Below are 13,524 nucleotides of genomic sequence, written 5' to 3'. Positions count from 1 at the left end.
CACAACAAACAAAAAGCAACACCATCACTAAACCATATCTCCCATCAACCCGTCTTTTGAACACCTTCAGGGATGGTGCCTCAACCACCTCCCTTGGCAGCCCATTCCAATGTCTGATGACCCTTTCAGTGAAAAAATTTTTCCTAATATCCAGCCTGAACCTCCCCTGGCGTAACTTGAGGCCATTTCCTCTCATCCTGTCGCCTGTGACTTGAGAAAAGAGACCGACCCCCACCTCTCTACCCCCTCCTTTCAGGGAGTTGTAGAGAGCAATAAGGTCTCCCCTCAGCCTCCTCTTCTCCAGGCTGAATAACCCCAGTTCCCTCAGCCTCTCCTCATAAGACTTATTCTCCAGACCCCTTTGTCGCCCTTCTTTGGACCCGCTCCAGCACCTCAATGTCTTTTTTATGGTAGGGGGCCCAAAACTGGACACAGTACTCAAGGTGAGGCCTCACGTGTCTGTTCAGACACACACCTCTGGCACCAGGCACTGCTGAGGTCAGACCCACTCACCACCAGCTCTGGCCAGGCTTCCCCCTGCCTCTGAATGCCCTTCCCAAGGCTGGCAACCCTCGCCAGTCTTCAGCAAAAACACCCCATCCCATCCCCCCAGGAGTGGGATGTCCTCCCATCCCACTCAGAGAGAGATGCCCTTCTGCATACGGAGCTTACAGCCTCCCTCTCCTTTCTTTCTGTCCCTCTCCGAGGAGCTCAAGTTTTCCTTCTGCCTCACACACACACCCTTTCACGCTCCGCTTCCCTCCCTCCGGCACCGGATCCCTTTGCCCCCCGGCGGATCCAGATTGCCTCCTCCCAGCACAGCATTCCTTCCATCCATCCCTCCCTTCCTCCTTCCCTCCCTCCCTCCGACAGACGCGCCCCCACAAACCCGCTGCACCCATCCGCACGGCTTTAATATTCATCAAAAGTCAACCCTAGCCGAAAAGAAAAATGTGGCCGATGATGAAAGTATTTACATTGCAAATCACTTTTAATAACCCTCCGGTAGTCAGCCCAGTGACAAATGCTAAAATCCGTCTATCAGCCCAACAACAAAATAAACCCAACTCAGGAGGGGAGAGGCAGAGAGAGGAACAACCAGCCGGTGACAGGGAGGAAGGCTCAGCCCCATCAGCATCCCCCTGCCAAGGGAGACGGGCTAGGAAGGCTTGGCTCAGCACTGTGAGGGCGTTGAAGTGCCTCTCTGCCTGCTCTTGGCCAAGCCAGGAGACACCCCAGGGAACCCTGGAGGGATGAGGAGGGTGCAGGACGAGCCCCTGGGCACGCAGCCCCTTGGCCACTGGTGTGGAGCTGGCGTTGCCTGGGAGGGGGCAGTTCTCTAAGTGCCAGGGCAGTGACTCAGTCTCCCTGCCTGTGCCCAGGGCTGCAGGCAACCATGTGCTGGTGAGTGAGACACAGCCCATGGTGGGGGACACGAGTCATTCCCCCAGGCCAGAGTGCTCCCTGGAGGAGATGGGAGAGAGGACAGCATCTCATGGTCACCAGCCTCTCTCCTAAGGGAGACCTAAGGGAACAGGATGGCACATTCACAAAGGGGCTTAGGACACTTTAAAGGGTCTAAAATAAATAACACTCCCAGGTCGCATCCTCTTGGAGCATCCTACGGCTGCTCTTCCAGCTGAGGAGACACAAGATGGTGCGAGCACAAGTCCTCCTCTTCCCCATCAAGCACCATTCCCAGGGAAAGAGCCTTTCCCCCTCATCCCAGCTGTCCCCAGGGGCAGCAGTGGGTACATACCCCCCATGTATGACTCCTTCCCTGTGGGAGGGTAGTCACTCATGGATGTGGTGTCAACCAGGACCCAAAACATAGAATCATAGAATCATCTAGGTTGGAAGAGACCCTTGGGATCATCGAGTCCAACCATCTACCCTACTCTACAAAGTCCTCCCCTACACCATGTCCTTTAGCACTGCATCTAAACGGCCCTTAAACACATCCAGGGATGGTGACTCCACCACCTCCCTGGGCAGCCTGTTCCAATGCCCTATCACTCTTTCGGTGAAAAATTCTTTCCTAATGTTCAATCTAAACCTCCCCTGTTGGAGCTTGAAGCCATTCCCTCTCGTTCTGTCACTAATTACCTGTGAGAAGAGACCAGCACCAACCTCTCTACCAACATTTTGTCCCAACATGTTGGGACAAAACCCACGACGCTGTAGGGAAGCAGGGCAGGAGGATTTGCAGGGCCCAAGGAGGAGCAGCCTTACCAAGAAAGGAAGAGACCGAAGGCACCCAGCCACGCTCTGCTCCCTTTGCCAGGCCCCCAGGAGTCATCCCCAGCCCTATCTTCTCACGCTTCATGGGGTGCCTGGACCAGAGAGAGAGAGGAACAAAAATACTGATGCTGAAGCCACATTAGACACATCACTTAGCGCTCAGCTGTTTCCCAGCCTCCTGGGCTGCTTGGAGAGACAGGGTAATGAAAGATTCTTCCACTATTTGGAAAACATCATTTTTAGCACCAGTGAAGGAAGCCAGAACCCCAGCCCCAGGGAGCGGGTGACTATGTTTAGTCGTGCAGCAGGTGCGGCCCCAGCGGCTGAGGTGACGGTGACACCGGTGGCCCCCACTGGAGGAGCATGGCCAGGGGACCACCAGACACCCGTGCCCTCGTCTTGACCGAAAATACCAGTGTCCTAACTCATGCAAGGGAGGTGAGATGCTGGACTTCACGGAATCACAGAATTATCAGAGTTAGAAGGGACCTTCTAGAGATGATCTAGTCCAACTCCCCTGCCAAAGCAGGGTTGGCCCAGAGCACATCACTCAGGTGGGTCTTGAAGATCTCCAGAGAAGGGGACTCCACACCCTCCCTGGGCAGCCTCTTCCAGGGCTCTGCCACCCTCACCCCAAAGAAGTTCTTCCTCAGATTGGAGTGGAACTTCCCATGGTCCAGCTTGTGCCCGTTGCCCCTCGTCCTGTCACTGGGAACCACCAAAAAGAGTCCAGCTCCATCCTTCTTCAACCCACCCTTTAGATACTTACAAGCATTAATAAGCCCACTGTGGCTTTCCCCTTTAGATACTTATAAGCATTAATAAGCCCACTGTGGCTTTTGGGGAGGCACAAGGAGCACACACCTCCAGAGAGAGTTAAACACAACAGCCTGCCGCCCAGCAGCCGGCACGCTGCAATCTCTTCAGTCAATAATCATCTGCTTTTTGTGTTTTAAAAGATTGCTGCTTCTGCTGCTATTTTAAGGTTGCGCTCAATTTTGTCACATTTGCCATATAAGCACGACTTCGAATATTTCAATATAATTGTTTTGTTGCAGTCCCCATTCTTGCAACTCTTATTTGCTTTCTGGGTAATGGAAGGGGGAAAGTGTTTCTGAATCACTTCTTTTATATCTATTATCCAAAAAAAAAAAAAGAAAAAAAAAAAAAAAAAAAAAAAGAAAGAAGAAAGTGGAAACGTGGGCTTGAACTGCTCCCCTGCTGCTTCCCACACTGCTGCAGAAGACAGCACATCCTCCCCCCCATGACCGTTGTGCCTGTGGGCCAGGTCTGCTGGACCCCCCTTCCCCTCCAAAGGTTTTTGGGGTACCTGCCACGGTGACAACCTTCCAGCTGGGGAGCAAAAAAAAAAAAAGAAAGAAGAAAGTGGAAACGTGGGCTTGAACTGCTCCCCTGCTGCTTCCCACACTGCTGCAGAAGACAGCACTTCCCCCCCTCCCATGACCGTTGTGCCCGTGGGCCAGGTCTGCTGGAACCCCCCTCCCCTCCAAAGGTTTTTGGGGTACCTGCTAAGGTGACAACCTTCCAGCTGTGGAGGTCAGCCCATGGACTGGTGGGTTCCCATGGCCTGGTGGGTTCTGCAGAAGGTGCCAGCGCCTGCTGCAGAGCTGCAAGAGAGGAGGATTGCTGCAGGACACCACCAGTCCATCAGCCCCCCTGGGGCTACAGAGCCCCCCAAACCCCACAAAACTTCATGGAGATGAGACCACCTTTGGTAGAGGCAGCCACTCACCGGAGGAGAAACTCATCCCAAGCGAGGAGAGAAGCCCAAGCCCCAGCCCCACATGGGCACCGAACCACCCAGCTCAGCCACCTCGTGGCTTCCCAGTTCCCGGTGCTGGGGGCACAAAGGCAAACCCAAGCCCCTCTTGGGGGCTTCCTGCAACCCCACCACCACCCCCCCTCTACCTTCTCCTCCCCCCCAGGGCAGGGAGCCGACAGCTCTGCCTGCGGCTCAGTCCCTCTGCCGTCAGATTTAATTCACTGAGCAGCTTGGTGGAGTCTGCCTTCTAACACACACACACACACACACACACAGCCTAAGATTTATTAGGCTTTAATATTTGCTTTAACGCACCCACCGCTTTAAATGGCTCTATTAAAAAAGGTGCTTTTCCCTCGATTTGAGGTAATGGCTGGGGGATGAAGAGCTCTATGTGTGAGCATCTCACCCCAGCTCAGCCCCCTGGTTTGGACAGGATTTGTGCCCCCCACACACGTATTTACCTCACGTAGAGTCCCCATTAACATTAATGCTACCTACAGTCCCCTTCACAGGGAAGGAAACCAAGAGGAACCCAGCAAGTGTGCAAAAAAGCACAGCAGGGAAAAAAAAGCAATCAGTAATTGCTGTGTCAAGAAAGCATTTAATACCTCCAGAACAAAGCAGATCCTTCCTTTCCTGAGAAAGATGCTTCTCGTGCCCTGGGCAGGGACCCGGCCACCAGTCACTGGCCTTCATCCCACAGGTGCCGAGGATGACAGCGGGCAGCCCTGCAGCATTCACTGAATTTCACTGAATTTTTAGAGTTGGAAAGGACCATAGAGATCATCTAGTCCAACTCCCCTGCTGAAGCAGGATTGCCCAGAGCTTGTCAGAGCTTGTTACTCAGGACGGCATTCAGATGGGGCTTGAAGATCTCCAGAGAAGGGGACTCCACACCCTCCCTGGGCAGCCTCTGCCAGGGCTCTGCCACCCTCACCCCAAAGAAGTTCTTCCTCAGATTTGAGTGGAACCTCTTATGTTCCAACTTGTGCCCGTTGCCCCTCAATCTCTCACTGGGAACCACTGAAAAGAGTCCGGCTCCCTCCTCCTTCAACCCACCCTTTAGATCCTTGTCAGCATTAATAAGGTCTCCCCTCAGCCTTCTCTTCTCCAGGCTAAAGAGTCCCAGCTCAGCCTTTCCTCATCAGGGAGATGGCTCAAATCCTTGAATCACACCTCCCGCAGTCTCCCCTCAGCCTTCTCTTCTCCAGGCTCAAGAGCTCCAGCTCTCTCAGCCTTTCCTCATCAGGGAGATGCTCCAATCCTTGAATCACAGCTCACGTGGCTGCCCCTCTCCTCACCCCTGCCTCCCCCCAGCCTCTTCCCACTGGATTTTACCCCGGGCAGAAGACCCCACGCCAGGGTCCAGGGTGGGCTGGTGATGGGTCTGCAAGGACGGAGGCAGCCTGCTGCCACCCATTCACCCCTGGTCTGTACCCTCCACCCATCCCCAGCACTTGCCAAGGAAATTCCACTGCCCCGAGCTGGGACAAAAACCTGGCTGAAGCCTTTCTGTGATGGCAAGAGGCCATTTCTCAAGGCAGAGCCAGGGACGGAGGAGACTCGAGGCTGCAGGATGCAAGAGCTCTGTTCTCTGCCGGCCAGGCTAATAACCCTGTATTAAATTACAGCCTTGGGTTCAGTTGTGGTTGGTTGTTTTGTTTTGGGTTTTTTTTTGTTGTTGCCTTTTTTTTTTTTTTTATAAGCTGTCTGTTTAGATTTATCAGCGTAATTCCTGATACTGCCTCGTCGGCCATCATTACGATAATCTCACTACTGTGTCTGCTGGGGAATTGGGAGAGGAGGAGGAGGGGGCTGCTGCAGAGCGGGAGGGCAGTGGGGCTGGGACCACTTACCCCAGAGCTGGGCACCTCGGGGGGAGGTGGAGGCACGAGGGCACGAGCCTTAGCAAGGGGACTAAAAAGTCAAAGAGTCACTGGAAGAAGCAGCACGGGCAGGGAAGAGGAGACCAAGGGAGGTGGGAACCAGCCCCCAGCTTGGTGGGTCTCCAGCCCTCCTACGGGTTGACTGGGAGGAAGAGAAAACTCGAGGGAGGGGGAGAGGGCACACAGCAAAACCTAGAGGATCTGGGGAAGTTGGAAATGAGCAGCCTCTGGTTTTGGCATCGATCCCTCGCCTCCCCTTAATTCCCAGTAATTGCATCATTTATTTAAATAAGGCTTCTCAGGGCAGAGAGCACAGGAGGAGGAGGAGGAGGAGGGCAGGAGGCTGCCAGTCCAGCTCCATCCATCCATCCTTTCACCCTGCAGTCCCTCCTTCACTGGTGTTCCTGTGCACACACACACGTGTGCCCCCACACACACACGTGTGCATACAGGAGGAGGAGGAGGAGGAGGGCAGGAGGCTGCCAGTCCAGCTCCATCCATCCATCCTTTCACCCTGCAGTCCCTCCTTCACTGGTGTTCCTGTGCACACACACACGTGTGCCCCCACACACACACGTGTGCATACACATGTACACACACAGCCCTCCTCTTCCTCCCCACTCTGCCCTAGCACTAGCCCCACGATCTCCTTCACTGGTGTTCCTGTGCACACACACGTGTGCCCACACACACACACACATGTGCACACACATGTACACACACAGCCCTCCTCTTCCTCCCCACTCTGCCCTAGCACTAGCCCCACGATTTGGCTGGTGACCCGTCCCCAAGACCCTCACTGGTGGTAAGGGTGTTCCCTTGCCACCAGCTTCCCTTCCCAGCAGCTGGAGCGGGGCTGAGAAGCTGCCCAAGGTGGGGATGATGGAGGTTTGGGATTTTTGGGGCACGGCACCGAGCAACGGCACCCGTGGGAGCCCATTAACCCACGTGGAGCATCCCCTTCCCTACAGGGCAAGAGGGGGAGACCACGGGTGGAAGGCGGGTAATCACATCAGCAAAATAAATAAAAAACCCAGCCCAGGCTGGTGTTTTTATTAATAAAAACAAGCCTGTGACGGGACTTAATTTCCAGCCCCTGAGTGATTAGACTGGAGGATGGAGCCGCAGCGAGGGACACGGCCGGGCAGAGCCGGGACCCAGCCAGGGGCAGAGAGGGACCATGACCCCCTTCTAAGGGGGCAGCGGGCACGTGGCCTTGCAACCCGAAGCGTGAGGAGAGGAGCTGCCAACGCCTCCAGAGAGCAAGTGCTTCCAGCTGCCTCGCTGCAGACAGGCTGTGAACCACCACCATCGCTCGGGTGGGAGCCAAGGTGACCGCAGGAGGAGGAGTCATAGAGTCATAGAGTTGTCCAGGCTGGAAGGGACCTCCAAAGGTCATCTAGTCCAACCTCCCCGCAGTCAGCAGGGACACCCCCAACTAGACCAGGTTGGGAGGGGAGAGACTTCAGACCCCACAGCACCCTTTCTCCCCCACGCTCTGGTTGTACCTTTGCCAGTTCCTGCTCCACGGGCTGAGCCATCCTTATCCAGCTCCTCCAGGTGTCCTTTGGGCATCCGCTCCTGCAGTGGCTCGTTCCTGGTGTTCCTCTCCTCTCTGGCCACCGTGGCACGTCAGCGTCCCCCCAGGTGCTGCTGTGGAGTGGGGTGGCAGGCACTCCCATCATAGAGTGAAAAAAAAAATAATTAGGTTCCCCTCTTGGCTACCGTTAAGCAGGGAAAATCTATTTTCATAGATCTTTTTTCAGAGCTACCTGAGTCAGAGGAATGTGTTTTGAGGGTGGGTTCTCTGTGAAGGAACACTGCTCTCCCATGAGCTGAATGGATTCATACTCAACTGAGTACCTTACCCTAAACAGGTTTTATCACTGAAATTAAAAAACACATCATCTCAGTGATAACATTTCAAAAGAGGGAAGTAAGCAGCTGTGGTTTTATTTGTTTGAAGGGAAGAGCTATGAAAAAACTATGAAAATTTACTTATTCTACCCGTTCGGGGCCTGAGACCCTGCCTGGAAATCTGGCAGCAGCCCCAGCACAGGGGACAAGACTCAGCTGTGGGGCAGGAGCACATCACCCTTGTGGGCAAGGGTGTGGGAGGATCCTTGCAGCACACCAAGACTGTCCAGAAAGCGTTGAGCAAAGCAAAGCAGCACTGAACAAACTCTCCAAAGAGCTAAGGGTGCTGCCAGGGAGGAGCAACCCCTTGGCACTGCAAAGGGCCAGGACCAACCCGGCAACGCTGCGATTGGTGGATAAGGTGGATCTGGCAAGACAGATCCCATGCTCCTGAAGGGGTTCAAAGGGCTTTTCCAGCTGTTTCCCAAAGGTCAGGACCTGCTGTATCTCCATCCATCCCTACAGCAATAGCTGCCAAGCCCTCGGGGGGACCTAAGCAGCACCAGCCCACAGCCTCCAGGCAAAAGTCCCCCCCCCAGGTCCCTCTTCGCCCCCCAGGTGCTGGGCCAGCCTCCCCATGCCAGCCTCCAGTCCCTCCCATCCATCACCTCCTCAATGGATCGAGGCAGACGTGCCACTGGCCCAGCCAAAGCGTTACCGCCAGCCTTGAGCTGGAATGCCTCAAATAGCCACGCGCTGCGATACAAATTGTACTTTGATGAGGTCCATTAGGCCATCTGGATGGCCTTAAACAGCCTTGATGAAGATGGAGCAGGGGCTGCTCGAGGCGGGAGGAATCTCAGCGGTTTCAGGGCCGTTGGCCAACCCTCAAGCTCATATTTGTGCCGGCAGCATCAGGGTCCCCAAGGGCAACGCTTTGGGTGGTCAACATGTCCCCCCCTCCCACCGTGGTGTGGGCAGGATGTGGACACCTGCAGCCTGGCTCTGCTCGTGGCTGGCAGAGCCCATCAATCTGCACCACTCTAAGATATCTCCATGGATGGACCTGAGCCCCGGTGAGCATCACCTCCAGGTTGTCTCCCCTCCCATCAGCCCCATTAACTGCGTGGGAGGCAGCTCTCCTAGGAAGGAAAGCCCACGCTCTCTGATGAGAACAAGATCACTGTCCAGAGGGGAGGAAAAGAAAAAGAGCAGAAGGAGGTTTCTAGAGAAAAAAATCAAATTGGGAGGGGGTGTGGAAAAGGCCAAAGGGCAAGGAAGGCAGCAGGGGACAGGAGCCTGGAGAAACCCAGGGGGAAGAGATGCCCCATCCTGCTGAGCCCACAGGGAGGGATAAAAGAGCAGAAGGAGGTTTCTAGAGAAAAATAGCACCTGGGGAGGGGGTGTGGAAAAGGCCAAAGGGCAAGGAAGGCAGCAGGGGACAGGAGCCTGGAGAAACCCAGGGGGAAGAGATGCCCCATCCTGCTGAGCCCACAGGGAGGGATGGCAGGGAGGAAGCACAAGCCAAGACAGCACAGAGTCAGGGAGCAGCGGGTGGGACCTGGACAGGAATTTCACTTGCTGGTGGTTTACTGACTGCTGATGTCCCTGAGCTGGCCCTTTTGTAGCACCTTGGAGTCCTGGAGAGGTTTTACCTGAGCTATCCCCCAACTTTGATTTCCAAAGTAACTTGTAGGCAACGAGCTCAGCCTCCCCGTGGGATGGGACCCCCCCTGGGAGCCCAAGCCCCCCCTGATCTCTGTCTGGCCGCCCGCGGCGTGCAGCCCCATCCATCTCACCACCACGACCTACATTCTGCCTCCCCAGACCTCCAGCCTCGCACGGAGCTGCATTAAACCCACAAGAGTGCTGTATAGGGCTAATTTCCCTTGGGGCTGTCAGGAAGCGTTATGTCAAATACCTTACAGGAGCCGAAGCGCATTCTGCCGACGCAGCCACCTTTGTCAACCAAATCTGAGGTCTCATCAAAAAAACCCCCACAATGCTGGGTTTAGACATCCCTCGGCGGTGCCTCCGGAGAAAAGCCACCTCCAGGGCTTCTCCTGGGTCACTGCACCCCCAACATCTCAGCCCTGCAGCTCTTGGGGGGGGAGAAGCCCAAGCTCCCCCACCGCCAACCCCAATAGTGGCACTTGCCTCCTGTGGCAGAGCCAGTGCCCCCGCAGAGGAGCCCACGTGGCTTTGAAATGAAAGGTCCCCACTGCGGGAGATCCTGCTTTAGCAGGGGAGTTGGAGTAGATGATCTCTAGAGGACCCTTCCAACCCCAACAGTTCTGTGATTCTGTGATTCCCACAGGAGATGGAGCTGGGTGGGAATGGTTGGATGCAGCGGCAGCACCTCGCCCGGAGCAAGAGTGGAGCTGGAGAAGAGGTTACTGCTTCCTCTGCATGCTCAGCTCTCCTCCTCCTCCTCCTCCTTGCAGGCTGTGCCCCACGGCCCAGGTACTCCCAAACCACCTTCTCCTTCCCAGTGCCACTTGTCACTCCTGGTCATGCGGGGTCCCACAGCCCAAAAGCTGTTATTTCGTGGCTGTGCTTGGTTCCCCCCCACCCCCCAGCGGTGCAGCAGGAGACCAGCCTCAAATCCCTCCCTAAATAATTGCTTTAATTAGCATTCGCTTTGATGTAGGTGATTAGCAGGGGGCTGCTGGCAGGGCTTCCATGGGAACCTTTGCAGTGGGGCAGACAGATGAGGAGCAGCCCTCCATATCCACCACTTAAACGCTTTAATATCAGCCTCCCTGGTTGCCACCGGTCAATCTTCATTAGCCCCTTTGAGCCTTTTCCAAATCCCCAGCAGCCAAAGCGGGGCTCGTGGTAGCGGGATGGAGGTTTGCAGCACCAGTCCAGGCAGAAGAACCCCAGGGATGGGTGCCCACCTCTGTGGGGGTACAGCCCTGCCTGGCAGGAGCCAGTAAATCTAGGGGTAATGACCACCAGGAAGCCCTGGAGGGGGGTTTGAGAAGGTACCCAGGGGAAGGAGAGAAGCTGGGTTTGGTTTCCAGCCAGCAAAGCCTCGCAGATCCCAGCAAAAGGGCTCTGGCTTTCAGCAGTGCCTGGTCAGCGGCCAGCAACCACCACCCCGATACCGGGAACTCGCTCTCGTCCCTGTTCCCTTCCTCCTCCCGCCAAAGCCTGCCCTGAAAACAAATAAGCTGCAAATTCAAGTTTCCCTGCAACAGGGCAGCAGTGATTAAATTTTTCCTAATATCCAGTCTAAACCTCTCCTGGTGCAACCTGAAGCCATTTTCTCTTGTCCTATCACTTGTCATTTGGCAGAAGAGACCAACCCCCATCTCTCTACACCCTCCTTTCAGGTAGTTGTGGAGAGCAATAAGGTCTCCCCTCAGCCTCCTCTTCTCCAGGCTGAACACCCCCAGCTCCCTCAGCCTCTCCTCACAACACTCGTTCTCCAGACCCCTCACCAGCTCCATCACCTCAGCCTCTCCTCACAAGACTCGTTCTCCAAACCCCTCACCAGCTCCATCACCCTTCTCCGGACACACTCCAGCCCCACAATGTCTTTCTTGTTGTGATGGGCCCAAAACTGGACACAGCACTCGAGGTGGGGCCTCACCAGCGCCCAGTACAGGGGGATGATCACGTCCCTGAGTAGCTGGGCCTAAGAAATAGAAAGGGCCAGCAAGCCTAAGTTACCATGACATCTCATGCTTTTGCACAGTGTCTGCTATTTACCCCAGCCTCTAGACAGCTGGAGTTACAGAATCACAGAATCTTCTAGGTTGGAAGGGACCTCAAAGATCATCTTGTCCAACCGTCAACCTAATTTTGACAAGAATAGACACCCGCACAACAAACAAAAAGCAACACCATCACTGAACCATATCTCCCAGCACTACATCAACCCGTCTTTTGAACACCTCCAGGGATGGTGCCTCAACCACTTCCCTGAGCAGCCCATTCCAATGGCTGATAACTCTTTCGGTGAAAAAATTTTTCCTAATATCCAGCCTGAACCTCCCCTGGTGTAACTTGAGGCCATTTCCTCTTGTCCTGTCACCTGTGACTTGGGAGAAGAGACCAACCCCCATCTCTCTACACCCTCCTTTCAGGGAGCTGTAGAGAGCAATAAGGTCTCCCCTCAGCCTCCTCTTCTCCAGACTGAGATGGAGAGCTCCATTAGGAGCTGAGAAGGTAAAGGTGGAGGGCTGGGGAGCCTCAGGGTTTTCCCGAAGGGAGTTGGAGAGAGCAGTAAGATCTCCCCTCAGCCTCCTCTTCTCCAGACTGAGATGGAGAGCTCCATTAGGAGCTGAGAAGGTTAAAGGTGGAGGGCTAGCGAGCCTTAAGGCTTTCCCGAGCTTGGAAAGAGCAGGGATTCCAGAGTCCAACTCCACCAGCCCAACTGGAGCAGGGCTGAACACAAAGAGAGAAGGAGAAACCCCAGAGGCTGCCAAAAACCTCATGCCAGCCTGGTGCTCACCGTCCTGCCAGCCACAGCTGAAGCGAAGGCTCAGTGGGGCAGCAGAGCCCAGCCCCAGCTCCCCACGCACACGTTGGTCCAGTTCCAGCAACAGGTCCTCCCGGAGACCTCTGTTGTCTGGCTGCCTTGGCTAGTGGTGGCATTTGCTCCCTGCTGGGCTCACCTCTCCCATCCCACCAAGTCATTTTTGAGGGAGTTGGAGAGAGCAGTAAGATCTCCCCTCAGCCTCCTCTTCTCCAGACTGAGATGGAGAGCTCCATTAGGAGCTGAGAAGGTTAAAGGTGGAGGGCTAGCGAGCCTTAAGGCTTTCCCGAGCTTGGAAAGAGCAGGGATTCCAGAGTCCAACTCCACCAGCCCAACTGGAGCAGGGCTGAACACAAAGAGAGAAGGAGAAACCCCAGAGGCTGCCAAAAACCTCATGCCAGCCTGGTGCTCACCGTCCTGCCAGCCACAGCTGAAGCGAAGGCTCAGTGGGGCAGCAGAGCCCAGCCCCACCTCCCCACGCACATGTTGGTCCAGTTCCAGCAACAGGTCCTCCCAGAGACCTCTGTTGTCTGGCTGCCTCGGCTAGTGGTGGCATTTGCTCCCTGCTGGGCTCACCTCTCCCATCCCACCGAGTCATTTTTGAACCTTGCCCATGTCATGCTTGGGGCCCCGAGTCCCTTCCCCACCTGGCATGACGAAGCTGGAGGAGCTTGGCCCAGATATCCCCTCTACTCAGCACTTGTGTGACCCCATCTGGAGCGCTGTGTCCAGCTTTGGAGTCCTCAACACAGGAAGGACATGGACCTGTGGGAACAGGTCCAGAAGAGGGCCATGAAGATGATCAGAGGGCTGGAGCACCTCTGCTATGAAGGCAGGCTGAGGGAGCTGGGGTTGTTCAGCCTGGAGAAGAGAAGGCTCCGGGGAGACCTCAGAGCAGCCTTCCAATATCTGAAGGGAGCTACAGGAGAGCTGGAGAGGGACTCTTTGTCAGGAAGTGCAGTGACAGGACAAGGGGTAACGGTTTTAAATTAGAAGAGGGGAAATTTAGGTTAGATACCAGGAAGAAATTCTTTCCTGTGAGGCTGGTGAGGCACTGGAACAGGTTGCCCAGAGAAGCTGTGGCTGCCCCATCCCTGGAGGGGTTCAAGGCCAGGCTGGATGGGGCTTGGAGCAACCTGGTCTGGTGGGAGGTGTCCCTGCCCAGGGCAGGGGGGTTGGAACTGGATGATCTTTAAGGTCCCTTCCAACTCTAGCCATTCTATGAAATTGGCAGGCAAGACCCTGGCAACAGCCTCCACCAACCAACC

General features: G+C 55.3%; 1 protein-coding gene across 1 annotated transcript in view; it reads right to left on the bottom strand.

The window, feature by feature from the left end:
- Nucleotides 1–3,783, bottom strand: part of CHRM4 (cholinergic receptor, muscarinic 4) — a 33,463-nt gene extending 29,680 nt beyond the window's left edge. The window contains exon 1 of the mRNA XM_014950354.1: nucleotides 3,768–3,783. The gene's annotated coding sequence lies outside the window, so the exon portion shown is untranslated. The remainder of the gene's footprint in view (nucleotides 1–3,767) is intronic.
- Nucleotides 3,784–13,524: the final 9,741 nt, after the last annotated feature.

Source organism: Calidris pugnax, unplaced genomic scaffold (genome assembly GCF_001431845.1).
Source record: "Calidris pugnax isolate Ruff unplaced genomic scaffold, ASM143184v1 scaffold68, whole genome shotgun sequence".
NCBI classification, from domain to species: domain Eukaryota; kingdom Metazoa; phylum Chordata; class Aves; order Charadriiformes; family Scolopacidae; genus Calidris; species Calidris pugnax.
The sequence above is the reverse complement of the archived record's forward strand: the minus strand, read 5'-3'. Positions and strand labels throughout refer to the sequence as shown.